This window comes from Anas platyrhynchos, chromosome 11, assembly GCF_047663525.1.
Source record: "Anas platyrhynchos isolate ZD024472 breed Pekin duck chromosome 11, IASCAAS_PekinDuck_T2T, whole genome shotgun sequence".
NCBI lineage: Eukaryota > Metazoa > Chordata > Aves > Anseriformes > Anatidae > Anas > Anas platyrhynchos.
Genome location: NC_092597.1, coordinates 20,068,688 through 20,082,852, shown reverse-complemented (window position 1 = coordinate 20,082,852; position 14,165 = coordinate 20,068,688). Strand labels below are relative to the sequence as shown.

Here is a 14,165-nt window from a genome sequence, read left to right as displayed (position 1 = left end):
TGTGAACAGCTCTTCATCTCCACGAAAGAGGTGTGTGGCAGAGGAAGAGCTCTGCTCCCACCACTGAGGTGCAGGACCCGCAGATGTTGGAGGTATACTGCTGTGTGGGCATGCAGAAGGGTCCTTACGCCCTGGACCCCATAGGGCCAGAGTCCGGTCTGACAGTGCCAGCCTGGTAGTTCAAAGGGACCTAACACTGTGCTGAGATTTCAGGCAAAGAATCTAAGCTTTTTATTTGCTTCTCCATCTGTGTATAAACATGGAGAACTGGGATAATGATCCTTGACAGTGGCTGTGTAAGGATCACTTGATTAATGTTCAGGATTTGCCTTGGAAGTGGAATTGTAAAAGTATTACATGTGAGAAGACTACTAAACCAGTTGGGACTGGCGGGGAAATAAGTACAAACAAGCTAAAACTGCTGTGCTGCATGGTTTAACTGCTACCTCCTGTAACTGGCACAGCAAGCAAACCATATATCTGCTAATGTCGCAGGTGTACTCACAGCTAGCTCATAATGGAAAAAAATATCTGTAAATAACTGCTCAGTTACGGCAAATGCCAAAAATTACAGTCTGTGTTATTCACAGGTGATTCCACCAATCCTAGTCATGTTCATCAGTTTGGAAATAGTAACAAACCCATATCAAAACTCTAGGAAATGATGTTATCTTGCACAGAAAATGCAAAGAGGACTAGCAGCTAAGTGCTAAAAATAGAGGTGTTGTATGAAGCCCTGTACTTTGGCATACACTCCTGAAATGCAGAGTGAGGGAGAGTGGAAGGCATTCCCGGCACTGGGCAAGAGAGAAACGCATGATGGACACACAGCGATGAGCAGTATAAGGGAAAAAGAAATATTTCCTAAGTTTTAGTGAAACTTGCTATAGTTTTAAGTGTTTTTGCAGGCTCTGTAAAGTTCTTGCCTATATTAACAAATATATTAAGGGAAACACTTCTGCAAAGAGTTCTGATACAAGTCTGCACAAACTCCCTGACTCTACCTGGATACTTGCAAGATGGAAGGGGGCAAAAAGACTAATTGGTCTTCTTAAGATACTAGTTAATTGCAAGTTCAGTGAACATGACAAAAATGCATTCAATATTCTGAATCTCTGACATGAATTGCTCTCCTGCAAAAATCTTTTTCACCACTCATCTTGCTAATGGGACTTCAGGAAGGTATCTCCAGTTAAAGTAGGTTTTGGGTATACCTGATATTGCCCTGAGTGATTTCTTTATCAGGATAGGATAGTAAAATTATAATAAAAATCATGAAGAACTGGACAACTACTAATAGGTCCGCTAATGATGCAGTTTTTTGTCATTAACTCGTATGCATGTATGAACAGAGAAGTAAGCCAGAAATGATTTTGTGCAAATTTATTCAAGCAGTGTTATCAAGTGCAGACCAAAAATGCAATCAGAGCTGTATTGTTCTTTTTCATTGACTTTCTGTTGACCACAGGAAAAACTGGTTTTAAGTACAGCACAGTAACACAGTCGAAAGGAGTGAAAAACTTGCAGAGCCAGTTTGAGTTGTAAGGGTGTGCTAACTGGTGACATAGATGTGATGGTGGTTTTAAAATAAAATTGAAACAAAGACGTTTTGTTGTGCTTTTTCCATATTCCCTTTAGGAAATCATACCCCATTCTCCTCTTCTCTTGTCCCTCCAATCTTCCTCCCAGCTGACCTACTGTGCCCCGCTTGCTCTTCTTGCATCCTTTGCTGTTTCTCTCATTGATGGCCATCCTGTCCCTTCCAAGATTTTTCTGACTTTATTTTTCCCACTTAATTTATTCTTGCTCTGTTTAATACACCTATTCTTTTTTTTTTTTTTTTTTTCCCCTCATTGACATAAGTAACTTTTTGTATGTCAAATGGCTTTTTTTAATGAAAGGATAGAAAAGCTGCTCTATAGCAGATTAATTTTATGTATTTGCATTGTTTTTGCATTGTTTTCTGTCTTATTTAACCTCTTGGTTATTATCCTAGAAGAGTTTTAGATATACATGTACTTCCAGGTTATATATAGTTTTCAAAGTTGAAAGACTGGCTTTGAAAATCAAACTCAAAAAATTTTCTTGAAGTTATTTAGTTATAATTCCTAAAGTTTGACCACGACTACTAAAAACATGCCTACGCCTTTTATTTCTCCTTTGTGAAACAGTATTTTTATTTTCAGTGGTGGGGGAACGAAAAGAGAAACTGACCCTTTCCACAGTTTAGATTAGACACTGTTTAGAGAATAGGTTTTGTACTTTGCAAAGTCTCTACAACAGTGACACACTTTATTAACCTGTAGCTGCTCCCTTAAAACCGTGCAGTTTGCACCTTTTTTTTTTTTTTTGTTTCCCCAGGTACTGAGAAATTATTCATTCCTGGTGTTTCATCAGGCATGTCAAAGACAAACATTTCTATGTGCATCTGTACTTGGGCCACCCATCCTGAATGTGTAGCTGAGCTTTTCATGCAGAAATCTACTGAGTTAAATTTCATGCTGCATTTTATCTGAGTTACCTACAGGTGCTGTTTTTCTTGTTTTTATTAAAAAGCTAGAGCTGAGTTGTACTTCTAATACAAAGAATTTTTTTAGGACCAATTGGCCACTTTGAGATAAACCTATCAGAGGGAAAATGCAGCTTTGTCTTCACTACAATGCTGTGGCATTAATTGTAAGGAATTTGTCTACAGATCTTCTGTTAGAATAGTGATTGATAACCTTTGTGCTTTTACAGATTTGTACATTTGTACATTTACAGAGCTCTATAGTTCTACTCACAGTAAGATTTAGAGACATCAGCAGTGACCTCTGAATAAATATGCAAAGAAATCAGAGGGTTTCTAATTTTATACTTATGGATATGCACACTTTAAGAGAAAACAGCACTGTTTAGCATTATTGTTCCTCAAAAATCCAAAAAGATGTAGTGAAATGCTTAGATTGTATAACTTTAATCCAAAGTATTTATTCAGCTCCAATTTCAACAGATGTCTGAACAACAGGGGGAAAAAATACCCTATAACAAAACATCAGTCTGTTTCCAGCCTTTCTACGCTAAAGTTTTTATGGTGGTCAGTGGCAAATGTATTTTTCTCTCCTGCTTTTGTAAAAACTGCTTATCCTTTTTGAAGTCTTGTTTTTTTCCCTTATGTTGTTTGTGGCTGCCCTCTCTGTATTGTCTGATTTCCAGCTCTAAGTTGAATACAGTTACTTTTTCACACTGAAGACTCCTGGTTTTGAATCGCCTATATTGGTTTAATAAAACCGGGGGAAAAAAAAAAAAAAAGCCACCCACCAACAGTGAAACATTTGGATCCATCTGGTTAGATGTGGGAATGTTACAATTGTCTGGACATCGGGCAAGAAGGTAATTGCCATCAGTCAGTATGGCAAATAGATTTGCCACTGCTCTAGTTCTTTCTCTGGATGGTCCAGGTTTCTGTTTGCCTAATGACATGCGTGGTCATCTTCTCTTCAGCTCTGCCTTTCTGCTTCCACTCTGTCTGCATTGGTGGGGATTTTCCTCTCCTCCAGCAACAGCCCCTCCTGCCTGGATCTCGCTGCTAACTGTGCTTTCCTCAAATAGTATCTTTCCATAGGGGATGCACAATTCCTGTTGTTTTACATCGCATTGTCACTGCAGCCACAGGCATTTGTCTGCACATGTCCCCTATCAAGAGATGGAAATGTGTTTCCTCATGCCTGTGCTTGCAGCATGTGTGATCTCCTCCCCGTCGCACGCATCCAGCCTGCCGGGGCTCTGCCTGTGGCCAGAGGCAAAGCAAGGCTGCCTGCATCTCTTCGAGCAACGTGGGAAGGGGGTGGCATTGTGCGCCTGCGGACGCAAGCTGCTCATGGTGTTGAAAACTCCATTATTGTGTCTGTAACAAAAATATCACCTTGTGCTCTGCTCAACAGTCAAACCCTGTTTCACAGGACACGTAGAGCATCTCATAGTGAGATGAAGGTAGGGGTCAAACTCCCGCAGCAATCACTCTGTCACACCTGTGACCATCTCAGCTCCTCTCTGCCGTTTGATGCTGTGTGCGTCCATATCTGGCCCATAAGCACATACTGGGATTCCTGAGCATGTGCGTAAAGTTAAGTATTTAAATGCTTTGCTGAATAGGAATTGACTGAACATGTGCTTAAGTATCCTGCTGAATTATAGCATTAATCATTTTTACAGCTGACAAAATCACTGCCCCAGAAAAATATTCTCCAATTAGAATGAACAGGATTATTTCTTTCATTTGTGTGAAATGTGTGTTCCCAGTTGTACTGAATGTGTTCTCTTTTCTGTGATATTAGAAATCATTTTCCATAAGATTTCATATTGCTCAGGAGAAAACTTGAGAGATTTTGGAGTTGATCTGGTCCCTGGTTTAGGGTTTATATTAAGAAAACATTGTAAGAAAAGATGTAATGGGCCAAAAATATGCACTTGCTTTTTTCATTGACTTCACCTAAGGGCAGAACTTGGGCCAGTGCGTATATTCATTAATCCTCTCTTGTGGGACCTACTTCTTTCCATATCTGATTTTAATTTGTTTGTAGACACTGAATGTAGTTTTTCATACAGCATAGAGCTCTTTTTTCTTCCTTATTTCCTTTACAATCTTTTCATAATAGAGTTCAAAACCAGAAAGAAATAAAAACCCAAACCAACAAACCAACTCTCTTTGTACGAGCAGGCAGTTAAAAAGATAATAATGGTAATTTTTTCTGCTCTGCTAATGATGATAATATTGATATTTATCAATAACAAATAGCATGCCATTCCCTGGATGAATAGAGTATTTTGCACAGTGGGGTTTATATCTATATATGAAATGCTGTCCAGTAATGGCTGCTAGCAGGCAGGTCAGGGAAGCTGAGCAAAGAATTGCCTCACAGCAGAGCACCCAGTAACAGCAGAGGGGAAATTTAGTCCAAACCAAGAGCAGAAATAATCCCTGTAGTAAAAAAGCTGCCGAGTCTGTAGTCTCAATATCCAGTGCAACAAAGACCAGGCAGCTAGGGGTTCGACTAAGTGAGCTCTCGCTGGAAACTGTGGGAGGCTCATTCTAGTTCATCTGGAAGGAAGAAGGTCCAGGGGAAGCCTGCTGGTTATCCAAAACAAGCCCAGGCAGCCTGAGTATTTTCAACTCAGTGTAGGCTGCTAAACAATCCCTTTGGCGTTCAGCATGCTTTATTTTATTAAGTATGCAAAAGGGACTTTGAGAGTCGTTATCTTCAGGAGATAAATTTACAGCTGCTTTGCTTCCTATATTATGTTTACATTTTGAACCTGTGTGCCTGAATATTACCTGTTGGTAAATCTGACTTTGTAATTATTGATTATAAGGCTTATGTTTGTTCGTGAGGCAAGGGAGAGGGCGAGAGGGAGGGGTGGTCACGAGACAGCCACCTTCTCCAAGACCTTCAGAGGGGACTCACGCAGAAGCAAATGGCCCAAACCACCCACTGGAGCACAGTACTGTACCTGCACTGACATCCTCTGAGCTTGTTTACTGAGGCCAGCTTTGGATGTGACCTTTGAGTTTCATTGCAGCAAATGCCTTGATGTGTAGATAGAAACATTAAGTGTGTTGTACTAGCTGGGTGAAATAGGGACCCAGCTGTGGATTGACCAGCTGAATATGTCCAGGTGCTGAAGTTGGGCATGAGAGGGGCTGGGGAGAGTTTAGACACTGGCTCGTTGCATTGCCCATGTGTTTGACTCAGAGCACAGCTCCAAAGCCGCTCTTAATAGGTGTTCAAAAGTGTCCCTTCCCTAGGTGCCCCATGCGTCCAGATCCACTGCCCTAATCAAAGGTCACAGTTTGTTATGCTTGTAGTTACTACCAGAGCCAAACTAGACAATATTACCTTTTTAAACAAAACAATAAAGCAATAAAAGAACAATAAAACCAACACTCCAGATGTCTTTCCTATGTTAGATAACATAAAACTAAAGAACAGCCACATACATACACATTTTTGTATTTATTGTTTTACTGTATGCTACAACTTCAAAATGTGATTGTCCATATCAGAATAATCCAAACTCTGTGAATCACAATCATTCGTATATTTCATTTTCTTAGGCCTGTACATTTTCCCTGAACAGCAGGAAAAAAAAATAAAAAAAAAGCTTTTAGTTTGCTTTAGTTTCTCCTTTAATTTTCAGCAGCAACACCAACATGTGCATTCCCCTCCCTATGTGCGTTTCGCTTGACATGTTTCATGTTACAGAGACTGAGAGACTTTGAGAGGTGTTATCTTTGATAGAGGAATTTATGGCCATTTTCCTATCTACCGTATGTTTACATTTTGAATCCGTGTTGAACATTTGTTATACTCACTTGTTGTGTCTTGTCTTAATTTAGATCATAAACATTTTGAAGCAGAGACCACGTCTCGCTGTATATTGCTTGTTTATTTAGGCCCTACTGTTATGGATGTGGAAGTGACTGAGAGTGATTGTAATAATAAAAATAATACTACTAGAAATAATTTTGCCCTGATAAAGAAACGTGCAACTCCTGTTATCAGAACATATAGGAGGATAAGGTGTTTAGAAAAGATTGTAAAATAGTAATCATCTTTGCAAATGTTTTGAACCTTACTGGAAAGAAAAGGGAAGGAAGAAGATTTATATTTTGATTTACAAAAGACCCTGTCAAAACCATTCCCATTCTTTCCCTAGAACTAGTTGCCAATATCCAAATATTACGCATAGACTTGCAAGTGCGTCTAACAAAGGTTTTGAACAATTACCCCTAATTGCCCTCTTTTAATATTCTGGTGAACAGAAAAATCTTCATTATAAGAACACACGGCTTGTAAATGAAAGGGATGAAAGCTCATGAAAGGACAGAGGCAGACCATACGTCATCCCACACCTAGGCACAACGGGATGCATTAAGGAAGCATTTATGGAGAGGCATTCCATCAAGTCAAGGTGTCAGAGGACATATGGTCTCTTTCACCATTAACTCGGTGAATTTCCATACCTTTCCACCGGTCTGTATTAATCTCACTTTGTGACGGTCAGCCTTGTTTGATATCATTCAGGCTGTGCTCTGAAAATGCCCAACATGCACATACAAAATTCACAAAAGTAAATAATTAAAAATCATCCATTTGAGCTTGCTTTGTGTGAAAGAGAAATTAAATAATAATAATAAAAAAAAAATTGTTCATGGAGAAACATTTTCAGTAATCCGGACAGAAACATGGGCATGAATATGTAGGCTTATCAGGACTGATACCTGCTTGACCCTCCTTCTTGACTAGAAAAAATTGTTAGTATATGTCTTTGGTACCAATTTGTTTGGCATGTGTAGGTGTACCCATCCATCTTAGTCATTACTTGTGATCCCAGAGAAATCATTGGGATGCTGGTAATAGCTAATAACATGCATGTGTAGAGGTGCCTATGACAAATATTAGTGTAGGAAATGATAGAGCCAGGTTACACGTGAGGGGGTAAAGGTGACAAAATTAAGTCTTGCTTTTAACTCTTCTAACATGGGTACACTTTCATCTTTGTTTCCCTCAGTTGTCTTTGGGGACCTATGGGAGAGGATAAAGCAAGAGGGAACCTGCCTCCTGTTGCGAGGTTTTTCTGTACTCTACCATGGACAACAGTAGCAAATGTCTAAATTTATGTAGAGAAGTCTGTGCTAATGCTGAGCTCAAAGCTACATCTCCCTCTCTGTGCATCTGTTGTTATCTCAGAAGGTATCATGCAGATACCTTCATCATCAAAAAAATGCTGAAAAATAGCTTAGACACATATGATCAAACTAACTAGAAGTTATTATTATTATTTTAAGATGGGCTCTGTTTTTATTTTTGGCATTTCTTTAGCTAAGCAATGATTATAGATCAAAAGCTCTGCAACTTCTGTCAGGGAAAACTTGTATGTAATGACATTTTGTTTTTCTTACAAATAATTGAAATAATGCTAAAAAATCCAAGAAGCCCTAATGCTGGGGGGAAAGGGAAGGAATTTGTGAAAGTGCTGGGTGGGAATAAGAAAGCTTTTAAGACAATCATTATAATAATACCATCATAATAATGCCTTTATCTTGAAAGAAAAAAAAAATAGAAAAAAGAAAATTATCAGACAAGCAACCACCACCGAACCTGGGATTAAAACAATCTCTCTGAATTTTCAATTGTCATGAAGCACGGGTGTTTGCTGGGGAAAAAAAAAAAATAAAAAAAAAAAAAAAAAAAAAAAAATATATATATATATATATATATGTCTTGTTTTTATCATGGCAACTCTTTTCATAGTACCTTTCTCCTGTCCTGACTGGGTTTCACCCAGTTTCTCTGAAAATCTCATTTCTCATTCATACAGAGAGCTTTACATATTTTGATTGATCAAAATATTGCTGTGTTTAGTAGTTTAAATTTAAGAGTCTTTTCATGAATGTTTAGAAGCATTGGTATAGCAGAAAGGGAAGAATCTCTGTATACTTATATTCCATTATGTTTTCCCAGCAGAGAAAATGCTTGCATGTCATACTGCTGTATACTTTCCAGCCCTCCAGTGTGGTCTGTGTATGTACATACATGTGTGTTTAATATATGTAAAATCCCTAAAATATTTGCACAGAGAATATTGTTATTCCCTGTGTATTTTATTTGATGCTTACCATGAAGAAAAAACCCAGTGGACTGAAATTTGGAATGAAAAGTCAAATGATTTCAGACCCTTTGCTTAGCCTAGATGCTAATGACACACTGGCCAGTGTTTTAGGATATATGCGTTCAGAAGATCAAGCTATTAGAGAAAAAATCTCCAGCCTGAAAAACAGGCTTATCACTGAATCAGGAATTGCTAGTAATGTCTCCTCTGGGATGCTCATTTTTAAATTGCCGTTTGGGAGGCTTTTATGACTGCATCCACATCAGTGCTGTGATTCAGAGCCGTGATGCAGTTTTGAGGCAAATCCCTCAGACTGTCCCATTTACTCTGCAGTTCATAGAGTGGTTTTGTAGCACACAACCTAGTGTCTGTTTGGAGAAAACTTAACTGGAAGCTTTGATCCAGGCGAGTGCCAAATGTACTTCAACTCCTACTGCGGAAATAAGAGGCTAAACCAATGGCTAGACCTCCAGATGGCTTGGAATCAAATGCTGGGACATTTCAGTTCTGAGATCTGGGCTAAATCAAGTTTAAAACAATCCTGTCCCTCCACCTCTTCTGTAGAGCAGATAAAGAAGCCTCAGCAGCAACTGCTACAACCTATTGATCTATCCCTGTGGCTGCAACTGCCTTGAGAAAGTAGATGTAGCCTATGACATCTTGAAAGTATTCCAGGTTTTACAAATGTTTTCTGTGCTATGTTAGTTGTTTTTCACTTCTCTGTTGCTTGGATATGGTGCAAATATTCTTAAATGAATTTGAAACGATCTGAGTTTGTGCCCATTTTTTTTCTTGCAAAATCTAAGATCAGTGTAGGTTTGTCTTCCAAAAGATCATACTGAACTGTGAAGCCATTTGGGTGGTTTGGGAAGGCTTTTTTTTTTTTTTTTTTTTTTTTTTATCTACATTGAAACTGCTATTTATGGAGTTATTTAAGAAGAGGATATACATTCCTGCTCTCCAAAAGGGCGAAAGGAAATTGCAAGAGCTGTAAGAAGTCTTTCGCAACACTTTCATCCTCAGATTTTCATAGCTGCCTAATGCTGCCTCACAACCGAAAATAGTCAACTTCCAAGTCAACATTATGCCAGTGGGCACCAAAGCTTATGATCAAGTTTGAGCGACTTGTAATATTTCTAGCTTTTGGTAGAACATGGTTGCTTTACAGGTTGCTTAAATTGTGATTTTTAATTTAGATATTCATCTCTTTTGTATGTTTTTCCTTATGTGCTCGGCCTCATTAACCCATCTGGTTGACCTGCATCATTCTCGTGTTGACAAAGATAGGCGTTATGAACCTTAAAATGTCATAAACACCTCTAAAATGTGACCCTACTTGCATGCAGTGGGGAAGGTTTGACAGCATTACACCAGTCATCTGATAAGCTCAGGTCAAAAGTCTCCCAATTGCTTGCCTTTTGTTTGGGTGTCAAAGAGGCAAAAGCTTTTCATGTTTTTAATAAGCAAATTAACAAAATACTTACAGTACGTTGCATATATTAACTCTTAGGTAGCTGGTTTTCTTCTGGGGCCATCTTTCCAAAGGTCGGAGGCCATAAATGCAGTTTCAGTTTTCCAGGAAACAAAGAGGACAGTATATTTCAGTAATCCTTTCCTGCATGTAGTTAAGATTCCCTTTTTTTTCACTTTGGCTTACTTTCTAGAGGCGTAGTAACACTTGCCAGCTAAGCCAGATGTAGCATTTCAACCAAAAAAATGCACCGGATGCACGTTCCAAGTTTGCCAATGGCTATGCATGAGGCTGGAATGTCAGAGCAGGAGCGGCGGATTAGGAAGATTGTGTTCATGTTACTCAAAGCAGAAGGAGCCCAGAAAACGTCTCTGGAATTTCACTGTTTCAGCCACTTTTTCTTCATAGATATAACACGTTTGTCTGGTAACATTTTCATGCTCCTTTCTATCACTCATTATAGTGTTGCTTGGATTTTCAAAGTGATGTGCAGATATTAACCAATTAGTCCTCATACATATGCTCTGCAGTAGTTTAGAAAGTCTGATTTTTCTTTCTCTTATAAAGACACTTTTGCTTACCTGAGGAGACACTAAGTAATGGAAAGCTAGCTTTATATCTCCTGCTTTCTCTCTTGTTTTCCGTACAAATCTACAGTGTCTTAATTTTTTTCAAGCAAATGCTAGATGAATGTAAATTCAGTATTAGGAATATAGTGTCAGCTGGGAATGATCATCTATCCACCTATTACTTTCCTTTGGGGTAAGATGACCTGATATTACTTTGTGATGGAAGAAGTTAAGCTCCATCTCATTTGCCACAACTGGGTGGCAGCTCTTCAGGCTTGCCTTTTCTACTAATTTAAACTGTTATGTGGTGTCTGCTATCTAACACATCCCATTTTTCATCCTTAACCTCAAAAGCACGCTGCACAAATGGGTGAGCACCTTCAGGCTCCCTTGCAGGTAGGGAAATGAAGGGCAAGAGGTAACTGAAAAGCCAGGGGAAGATGCCTCCTGCTGGGAGCTTTAACAGGGACTTTCACTGACTTGCAGACTATGTAACACCTGAACTTCTTTCTCCTAATGCAGTTCACAGTCTTCATTTTAGCAGAACATCTGTAGTTGGTACATTTGCTAAATGTGTATTTCAGTCATGTTATGTTTAGGTGGATGACCAAACCCTTGTCATTTTAAGTGTTTTTGCCTGTCTGGAAATGCTTCTTAGATAGCCTCTGATGCTTTAATTTGAGAATTACAACATCACATGCTATAAATATACTCCAAGATGTGTTTTACTGAAATTCACTGAATGCTGTGAATTTCTATGAGGCAGGTTGCTGGAAGTAATCAAAGCTACTGAAACAAATTGACTTCTTAGACCTGTGGTCAGGGTAGAAAATCACCTCTTCTATTAAGCAGACTACTGATAAGAAGAAAAGAGCTAAGTCAATAGAATATTGAAGGGGAAGGGAAGGATACTCATTCTTTCATGCAACTAAAAGTCTGCAAGTATCTTTAAGCAGTACTCATCATTTCATTTCATACAAGACTCACTCTTGAAATCCAATCCAGCAGCAACAGACTGTTTCTCTTGCAGACTTTAACTAGTCCGTACACATACAACCAAAGAAGCCCCACAAAATGAAATATGGATGTAAAACATGGGCTAAAATAAGCTGTTCCTGCAATGGGCCGTGCAATCTAGGCTAGTCTGAAACCTGCATTTTGGGAAATTAACTACAGCCTGGGTCAGGCTAAAATGTTTTATTTTCTAAGGTTCCATCTACAGCACCATGCACAAATGTTTTGTAATTTCCTAATGAACAGATATCTAAGTTACATAAAAGACATAAGAAATACAACCATGAGATCATTTTATCCCCTTTGCACTGGTTGGACTGCTTTCATTCCAAAATGGAATAAAAAAATGCAGGGAAAACTGCCTTATTAACAAAAGCTATTAAAGTAATCTAAACATCACATTAAGCTTTGCTTGCGCAGCAGTAGACACAATAAGAAACACATATTACAGTCATTTAGATGCAAGATAATTTACTATTTTTAAGATCTTATAGCATCCTTGCTCCAAATTCTTTTCTTTTACTCTGCTGTTTCTGAGAATTTTGTTCCTTCCCCAGCTTTGTTTGCTGAAAAGCATAACCATTTTTTTTAGCTGGAAAACCTCTCTCGGAGAACATGTCAATGCTTTGATATCAAACTGGGCGGTCACGTCTGTGGAGACTTTACAAGGGTTTAGCCTAAGCCTGGTTTGTTCAATATTCACTAACCTCTAGGACTATGCTATAGAGCATGCCCTTATCAAGTTTGCAGACGGCACCGACCTGCCAGGGCGCAAGCACTTTTGGAGCAGGATTAGAATTCAAAATGACTCTGTTAAATGGAAGAAGTGACCTGCTGTTCAATAAAGACAAGTGGAAAGCACTGCAATAAAAAGGGAAAAATCAAAGTTAGTACCAGTCTTCTGTAGGAAACACTCAATGGGTTAACTCTGGGACACATGCTGAATGCAAGTCAACGCTATGATGCTGTGCATCCTGAGGTGCAAAGGGAGTGTGGCATGTATTTTCTCTCCTCTGGTGAGATTTTGGCTGCTGCTTGGAGCCCAGCACTTTAAGACGCAGACAAATCAGAGAGAGTCCAGAGGACTGCAACCGAAATGATGAGAGGTTTAGAAAACGTGACCTATGAGGAAAGGTTGAAAGAACTTGGTTTGTTTAGTCTAGAAAAGAGAAGACTGAGGAGGTACATGATAACAGACTTCAAATATTTAAACGGTTGTTATAAAGAGGAAGGGGATCAATTATTCATGTCCACTAAGAATTGGACAAGAAATTAGGAATGGGTTTAATTTATAAGAGGATTCCAGTTAGAAAGCTTTCTGACCACGCTGGAGCACATTAGCAGTTTCCACAGCCTCCCTGGGTATTAAAGGTTTATAGGAATGGGTTGAACAAACTTTGTAAGGGATGGTTTAGACCTGCTTCTACCTCAAAGTGGCTCTTAGGACAAACAACTTCTTAAAGCCTCTCCTGGCCTAATTCCTATAGAGTGTAATATAGATTTGTAATGTACACGTCCCTATGTACTTACACAAGTGCTAAATTATTATCTGAAATCTTATTCTTTACTTACCTCTCCAGGTATGTGATGTCGTGATAGTGAGGAAATTTTTGTGCTCTGCTATGTACTAAAAGAGAATTTCTCAAGAATTTTAAGAAACATTTCTCTATATGCAACCATGGAAAATAAGAACTCATGCCTGACCTCATCTGACAGCTGCTACGGCCCTTATAAAGGGATTAACAACCTGGACATAAAACAAAGGTTATTGCCAGTCATTAAGGGGTGATAGCTCTCAGCACAATTAGGACACATTACAAGTCTGCATGGGGTTATGCCTGAGTGGAGAGAAAAAGGGTGATTTACCAAACTGTGGGAAGAAGCCCTGATGCTGTGATGAAGGGGATGCTAAGGCAGGGCTTTGGAGCATCCTGAGAAAAACAGGAGATGTTGGGGAGCAGAACGGCCTCCCAGCCCAGACAAGATGTGCTTTCACTGCTGAGTAAGGAGGTGTTTTGGTAGCTTGATTCTGCAAATTGACATTTAGCAACTGTAACTCTTCAGAGATACATGCAAAGAGACAAAATGATGATTATGCTACATGATAGGTATAAAGACATAAACCTATTGTACTATTATTGGCTAGTTTTCATAGCAATTTAGAGTTGAGGGTATGTGGTTCAATTGTAAAAGAATGAGTTAGCTTATAATATGCTAAGTTCTTTTTATTAGTTGATTAATTTTTCACTTAAATCCTAAAAAAGTCATTATTTCTTCATGTTTAAGCTTTTACTTCTGCTGTCTTCTTTTGTAGTGCTTTTCTTAATTACCTCCAGTAATTTGCATCAGCAAGAAACTCAGAATACTTTGCATGTCTTTAGTGTCTTCCCTCCCCTTTATCTACCGATGTAGCTACTTTGAGAGAGCTCAGCACTGTAGCATCTGGTATCTCAAATCAC

The 14,165-nt window shown here is 38.8% G+C and overlaps 1 long non-coding RNA gene across 1 annotated transcript in view; it reads right to left on the bottom strand.

Moving 5' to 3' along the window:
- Window positions 1-10,336, bottom strand: part of LOC106014394 (uncharacterized) — a 70,488-nt gene extending 60,152 nt beyond the window's left edge. The window contains exon 1 of the long non-coding RNA XR_005268757.2: window positions 10,137-10,336. This is a non-coding gene — a long non-coding RNA (uncharacterized lncRNA). The remainder of the gene's footprint in view (window positions 1-10,136) is intronic.
- Between the last annotated feature and the right edge of the window lie 3,829 nt (window positions 10,337-14,165).